This window comes from Stomoxys calcitrans, chromosome 3, assembly GCF_963082655.1.
Source record: "Stomoxys calcitrans chromosome 3, idStoCalc2.1, whole genome shotgun sequence".
NCBI lineage: Eukaryota > Metazoa > Arthropoda > Insecta > Diptera > Muscidae > Stomoxys > Stomoxys calcitrans.
This window is the reverse complement of record NC_081554.1, coordinates 61169088-61177183: the sequence shown is the minus strand read 5'-3', so window position 1 is coordinate 61177183 and position 8096 is coordinate 61169088. Positions and strand designations below refer to the sequence as shown.

The 8096-nt window shown below is 38.1% G+C and overlaps 1 protein-coding gene across 1 annotated transcript in view; it reads left to right on the top strand.

The window, feature by feature from the left end:
- Positions 1–1185: 1185 nt before the first annotated feature.
- Positions 1186–8096, top strand: part of LOC106088597 (serine-rich adhesin for platelets) — a 243504-nt gene continuing 236593 nt past the window's right edge. The window contains exon 1 of the mRNA XM_059364655.1: positions 1186–2450. The gene's annotated coding sequence lies outside the window, so the exon portion shown is untranslated. The remainder of the gene's footprint in view (positions 2451–8096) is intronic.

The window sequence follows — 8096 nt, the reverse complement described above, 5'->3', positions numbered from 1 at the left end:
GCTAGCCTCTCATTGAACGGAGTAAAGCTGGATACAAGGTGTTTCAGTCTTCGACTAACCACAAATCCGCAGCCAAATTCATGCCTCGTGTTATGGCAGCTATAGTATAGTACGTCACCGTTGTAGTGACGCCATTCCCAGTCCATCGCTTTTTCTGTAAGGCGGTAATATCTTGTACTTCTCTAATACATCCGCCAGCGCGTATACTACATCTTCTCTATAAAAAGTGCGGACATTCCAGGTGCAGATCCGCAAAGCTGTTTAAACCAGTGATGCCAAAAAGATGATAGCTAAAAGTCTCTCTTTATTTATAGAGTACAACAAGCCGATTACTGGCATAGATATATGTCCATAGTGGAATGGGCGAATTAATACACGCACCCTCTTTTCAACCTTACCTAACCTAACCTAATGGAATAAATGTTATTTTAGTCTTAAATAGGCAAAAGTTCATTCATTCATATATACCTTACAGGCTCGCAAATGGATATTTCCATGTGTGGCAAAAGGGATGACAAAATGAATATACCCCCATCTATAGGCGATGTGTATAAAAATTCATAATATTTCCTGCCTCTTTGCCATAAAAAAAACTCTGTGCCTAACACCGGTTTAGATATTTGCTCTATTATGGTTTTTTGTCTCATTACACCACTGTATATGGCACCGGAACACATATAAATTTAACCCGACAAAGCTTAATTTCATTAAAATCAGCTGATGGCTTCAACACCAACAACAATTGAGAAGAATGCATTGTATGTGTGAGTGTTTGAAAACATGTTCTGAACATCCGTAGAAGAGGAAGCAAACTACCATAAGGATTATCAACAAACCACACCACCCTCAGAAAGCCATGAAATTCTAAAAAAACAAAAGCATGGCACAAGCAGAGATGCAGAGAGAAAGAGAGCAGTGTGTGTAAAGAGAACAAAGGAAAGCGGCATAGAAAACAAATAACAAATGCCAAATCAAAACAAAACACTGAAAATGGAATATTTCCCAGTATTTGTGAGACGACCTGCCTTATGGCCGATGAAAGAAAGCTCTATTGGTGAAGAGAGCCAGTTTATGAGAGAGAGCGAGAGAGAGAGAGAGAAAGCTAAGATACTACAGCATCCTCATTGGGATGCTGGTTTACGGGATTTTCATAACACATCTCAAGAAATCAGTTGCAGATAAACTTGTAAACGTTACGGTCGCATTCAACTCAACCCGGAAACGGAAGAAAATCAAAAAATTATTTCAAAAACAAAGTCAGCAAAAGAAAAAATTCCATTAAAAAAAAAGGAAACAAACTAAAACAAAACAATAGAAAAGGTGCTTAAAAAGTTGGCAATAAAACAAAAATTGATTGGTTTATTTCTTTGATATTAAACTGACGGTTGTTAAAAGAAAAGAAAAGGCAAAACTCAGCCAAAGCATCAAACCAAAACAAGTCAAGGATGTTGAATTTCATTTTTTGCCTACGAAGAAAAAAAGTTGAATAACTTTCAGTGAAGCATTGCCTACCCTTCGAAACTGAAAAGGATGATGTCATTATCATCCTCGACAACGTTTTTCTCTGTGCGCTCTTCTATTCTGCTGCTCAAAGAAAATGAGGCTTTAAACGTTTGTTGATAAGTGAAGTGAATAATATTTTGGTCTGTCCGGCGTTTTTCTCGGCTTTGAACAAAGAAAACAAAAACAAAGCCAGAAATTTCTGTTGAAGCAGAAAACGTTAAAAGGATATTCAATTTCTCCAAGGAAACAAAATAAAAGAATATATGTTTAAAAGATTTATGTAAAAAAGAAAAACTTATCTCCATCTTTGCAAATCACACTTAAGCTAGGGACGAATAGCTTCCTATAAGGCTGATTTTGCTATTAAGTGTTTGGTGTTGTTTGTGCCACTTGAAAATTATACGCAGTTACATTTCTTAGTCGATAGAAAAGTTGCCCAAAACTCCTTGGCCTACAATTCAAGCAAATCCTTAAACAAAAATTTGAAAATATATTCAAATGAAGTTAGTTTATCAAAGCTTCTAAGTGATTGTTTGTGTGAGTGTGTTTGTGTATGTAAATGTGTGCTTATGTCATATGCCATACTCGCAAATGAGTGTTTAGCAATAATAAAGCCAAGCTATATGTACTACATTCAGCCATACAAGGGAATCATTAAAACGACAGCATCAGATAATTGTGGATTACTCAAGGGCACCATTAACGTCGCCAACATCTAAATACCCAGCCTCCTCATACCAGCCTGGCATCATTGATTTTCCTTGCCAAGGGAAACCTGCTCACTCCTACCCCTGGTGTCCCCTTCACAAACCGCTTAAAAATAAACAACAACCCACAACTGGCATACCGAAACATTTCTTTTGGGTTTGCTTCTAGCCATCGCTCCTTTACGTCTGTTCTTGTTGACTTGTTCCAGTTGGCTTTAAGACGATTCAATACATTTTTAGGTAAGTGCTCTCTATTAGACTCTTAAGTATTAACATTATTGGGGATTTTTTCTTCGTGTTGTATGTACTGTGTTTTTGGCAGTGTCACCCTGCCACAACAAGCAAGTCCTTTCGTCCTTTCGCAATTCTATCGACAGCATTATTTGTTGTTTCTGTTTTTTGTGACATTTCTATGCCATGTCGCATGCCTTGGCTTGGCATCTTAACCACGAGTTTTGTTGCTGTTCTTCTTCGTCTTCGTCTTCATGTATTTGGCAAAAAACATGTCTGTTCCAATTTCGTGATTGCCTTCATACTACCAATGAAGGCATAGAGTTTGCCTCTTCATCAAAGACCCAAACAGGTCAGGGCTCTCCTTATGTCTCCTTGTCAAAGAAAAATATGTACCAAACATATGCCACGTAATTATCGTTTCTTTAGAAATGTTCAATTTTTACGGTTCAAAATATGTCAGAAAAGTTCAAAACGTGTCAATATGCTGGTAAAAGCTAATCAAGGCACTTGCAATTGTTTGACCCAAAATCTTTGTTTGTTGACTAATGATCCTGGGTTGCTGATGCTTACAAAATGTTGTGATGGTTGATGTTCATTGGTTAAGGGGTTTTTCTTGAAATGAGATGGGGAGAATTTAAAAAAGAAACAAGAGTGGGCTAAGTTCGGCCAGGCCGAATCTTATATACCCTCCACCATGGATAGTATTTGTCGAGTTCTTTGCGTGGTATCTCTTTTTAGGCAAACAAAGGATAAAAGAAAAGAATTGCTATGTTATTGGAACAATATCAAGTGATGGTTCATTTCGGACCATAATTGATGTGAATATTGAAGACCATAGTAGAAGTTATAGTGTAAAATTTCAGCCAAATCTAGTAAGAATTGGGCACTTTAGGGGGTGAAGAAGTAAAATAGGCAGATCGGTTTATAGGGAAGCTGTATTAGCCTGTAAACCGATCGTGAGAGAAGCCGTTTTACAAAATGTCAGCCGAATCGGATAATACTTGCGCCCTCTAGCGCTTAAGAAGTCAAGATCTCATATCGTTTTATATGGCAGCTATATCAGGTTATGGACCGATTTGAACTATTCTTAGCACAGTTGTTGAAAGTTATAAAAAAAACACCTCATGCATAATTTCAGCCAAATCGGATAATAATTGCGTCCTCTAGTGACTCAAGAAGTCAAGACCCTGGATCGGTTTATATGGCTGCTATATCAGGTTATGGACCGATTTGAACTATTTTCAGCACAGTTGTTGAGAGTCATAACTAAACACCTCAAGCAAAATTTCAGCCAAATCAGATAGAAATTGCTCCCTGTAGAGGTTCAAGAAATCAAGACCCCAGATCGGTTTATATGGCAGCTATATCAGGTTATGAACTGATTTGAACTATTCTTAGTACAGTTATTGATAGTCATAACAAAACACCTCATGCAAAATTTCAGCTAAAACGGGTAATAATTGCGCCCTCTAGTGGCTCAAGAAGTCAAGACCCCAGATCGGTTTATATGGCAGCTATATCAGGATAATAATTGCGTCCTCTAGAGGCTCAAGAAGTCAAGACCCCAGATCGGTTTATATGGCAGCTATATCAGGTTATCGGATAAGAATGGCGTTCTCTAGACGCTCAATAAGTTAAGACCTCAGATAGGATTATATGACAGCTATATCAGTTTAAATACCGATTTTAACCATACTCAGCACAGTTGTTTGAAGTCATTATAAAACACCTCATGCAAAATTTTAGCCAAATCGGATAAGAGTTGTGCCCTCAAGCGGCTCAAGAAGTCAAGATCCCAGATCGGTTTATATGACAGCTATATCAAAACGTGGACCGAGTATTTGTGCAAAATTTCAAGCGGCTAGCTTCGCTCCTTCGAAAGTTAGCGTCCTTTCGACAGACGGACGGACATGACTATTTGAACTTAAAATGTTATGACGATCAAAAATATATATACTATATATAAAGGCGAAATTAGTATACCCCCGTCCTTTAATGGAGGGTATAAAAAAGATAACAAGTTAAAGCGTGCTCAGTTCGGCCGGGCCGAATCTTGGGAACCCACCATCATGGTTTCTGCTTAAAACCAGCAGAAATTTAAGCTCTGAATAAGGTTTATGTGGGAGCTATATCAGGTTATAAACCGATTTGGAGCGTACTGAGTACAGTTGTTGAAAAACATAACAGAACATTATGTGCAAAATTTCAGCCAAATCGGACAAAAATGGAGGCTTCAAGGGGCTCAAGAAGTGAAATCGGGAAATCGGTTTGTATGAGACCTATATCGGGTTCTTGACCGACTTAGACCGTACTTGGCACAGTTGTCGGAAGTTATAACACAACACTATGTGCAAAATTTGAGCTAAATCGGATGAAAATTGCGGCTGCCCTGGGTTAAAAAGTAAAATCGGGAGATCGGTTCATATGGGAGCTATATCAGGTTATAGACCGATTTGGGCCGTATCTGACAAAAATGTTGAAAGTCATAACATAATACAATCTGCAAAATCGCAGCCAAATCGGAAAAAAGTTTTGGCTCTAGAAGTCAAATCGGAGACAGGTTTATATGGAAGTTTTATTAAGTTATAGACCGAGTTGGACCCTATGTGTCACAGTTATTGTAAATTATAACAGAACACCATGCGCAAAATTTTAGCCAAATCGGACAAAATTGCGACTCCAGGGGCTTTAAAAGTCAAATGGGGAGAAAAACATATTTATGACCACCACCATAGGATGGGGGTATACTAATCTAGTCATTCCGTTTGTAACTCCTCGAAATATTCGTCTAGGATCCTATAGAGTATATATATTCTTGATCGTCTCAAAGTTCCAAGTCGATCGAGCCATGTCCGTCTGTCCATCTGTCCAAATAACGATAGCGATTGAACGCGTAAAGCTAATCACTTGATATTTTGCACAGATACTTATTATTGATGTAGGTCATTGAGTATTCAGATTTAGATATAGAACCAATCTCCCGATTTGACTTCTTGAGAACCTGGAAGCCGCAATTTACGTCTGGTTTGGCTGAAATTTTGCATGTAGTGTTTTTTTTTTATGACTTCCAACAACTATACGAGTACGATGCAAATCAATCTATAACATGATATAGCTTCCATATAAACCGATCTCCCGATTTGACCTCTTGAGCCCCTCGAAGCCGTAATTTTTGTCCGATTAGACTGAAACTTTGCATGTGGTACTCTGTTATAACTTTCATCAACTGTGCCTAGTAAGGTTGAAATCGCTCTATATCCTGATATAGCTCCTATATAAACCGATCGAAAAGATTACCCAAGTAGTAGGTATCAAGCGGAGATCCTTGCAATTAAGGAAGTGGTGGAATGCCTAAGATATAATGTCATTACGACGATTGGCATAAGTATCTTCTCAGACAGCCAGGCAGCCATTAAATCCCTGGAGAACGTATTTCTGAACACAAAAACCGCCCTCGACTATCGCAGGTCTCTCATGGAGATGGCTGAACAGTTCAAAATTCACCCGTTCTGGATGTCGGGTCACAGAGATATCTCTGGGAATTGTAAAGCGGACGAGCATGCGAGACTTGAAACTATCCTAAACATTGCAGGGAAATTGGAATCTGTGGGTATGCCTCCAGCGACATGAAAGCTAAGTTTTCAGGACCAGGCTCGAGAACAACGGATGATAGATGGTCGCAGAGAAGGTGCGTGGAGCATTCCAAAACTATGTGGCCTAATCTAGACTTGAAGAGATCTACCGCTTTGCTGTCATGGGCTAGAACAGACGTCTCAGTCATTGTGTCCGACATGACAGGGCACTGTCTAATCGGAAAACATGCTGACAGACTGAAGGTTGGCAGCAACGACTTTTGCAGAAGTTGTGAGGACATCGAAGAGAAGAGGCTATAGAACACCTTCTGTGTGTGTGTGCCGCACTAGCAGTCCGAAAGAGTTCCACTTTGGGTTCTCAATATTTAGCGGATTGGAACCACTGTGGTACAGGGTTTTATAAGTTTGTGCATTTGTTTGCAACGCTAAGGAGGAGCTAGACCCATTGATAAGTATACCGATCGACTCAGAATCACTTTCTGTTTCGATTTAGCCATGTCCGCCTGTGAGTCCATGTATTCTTGTAATCAAAGTTCAGGTCGTATTTGTTGTCCAATCATCACGAAATTTTGCACATTCGTCCCAAGGATAAATTTTGATAAAAATCGGTTCAGATTTAGATATAGCTCCCATATATATACGGATTGTTTTGTTACTGATCGTAACATATCTGCAAAATTTCATAAAAATCGGTTCAGATTTAGATATAGCTCCCATATATATGTGTCGCACGATTTGCACTTAAGTTGCCGTAGTAAGGACAATTTTTAACCGATCTGCACAAAATTTGGTACGGATTGTTTTGTTACTGATCGTAACATATCTACAAAATTTCATTCAAATCGGTTCAGATTTAGATATAGCTCCCATATATATGTATCGCCCGATTTGCACTTAAATGGAACTAGTAGCTACAATTTTCAACCAATTTGCACAAAATTGGGCATGGATTGTTTTGTTGCTGATTAGCCACGGACTGTTTCGTTACTGATTTTAACATATCTGCAAAATTTCTTCAAAATCGGTTCAGATTTAGATATAGCTCCCATATATATGTATCGCCCGATTTGCACCTCAATGACCATAGTAGCTAAAATTTGCAACCGATCTGCACAAAATTAGGCATGGTTGGTTTTGTTGCTGATTTTAACATATCTGCAATTTTCATTCAAATCGGTTCAGATTTAGATATAGCTCCCATATATATATATATATCGCCCGATTTGCACTTAAACGGAGCTAGTAGCTACAATTTTCAACCGATCTGCACAAAATTGGGCATAGATTGTTTTGTTACTGATCTTAACATGTGTGCGTGATTTCATCAAAATCGGTTTAGATTTAGATATAGCTCCCATATATATGTATCGCCCGATGTGCACTAGTAGCTAAAATTTTCAACCGATCTGCACGAAATTTGGCATGGACTGTTTCGTTACTGATTTTAACATATCTGCAAAATTTCTTCAAAATCGGTTAAGATTTAGATATAGCTCCATATATATGTATCGCCCGATTTGCACCTAAATGGCCATAGTAGCTACAATTTTCAACCGAACTGCACAAAATTGCGTATGGATTGTTTTGTTGTTGATTTTAACATATCTGCAAATTTTTATTTAAATCGGTTCAGATTTAGATATAGCTCCCATATATATGTATCGCGCGATTTGCACTTAAATGGAGCTAGTAGCTAAACTTTTCAACCGATCTGCACAAAATTTAGCACGGATTGTTTTGTTACTGATCTTAACATGCGTGCGAGATTTCATCAAAATCGGTTCAGATTTGGATGTAGCACCCATACATATATATCGCCAGATTTGCACTTCTATTGGCCGTGGTAAAAACAATTTTCAAACGATCTGTTTAATAGTCGGTTTTGATTTAGATAAAGCTCTCATATACATATATATCTTTATATTGCCCGAATTTATATTTGAAGGGTAGATGGAGGGTATTATATAGTCGGCTCCGCCATACTTTTGCCTTTCCTTACTATGTTTTCTTTATATAAGTCTTTACGCATTTCGATAAAAATATTTGTTCAAAAATGTTC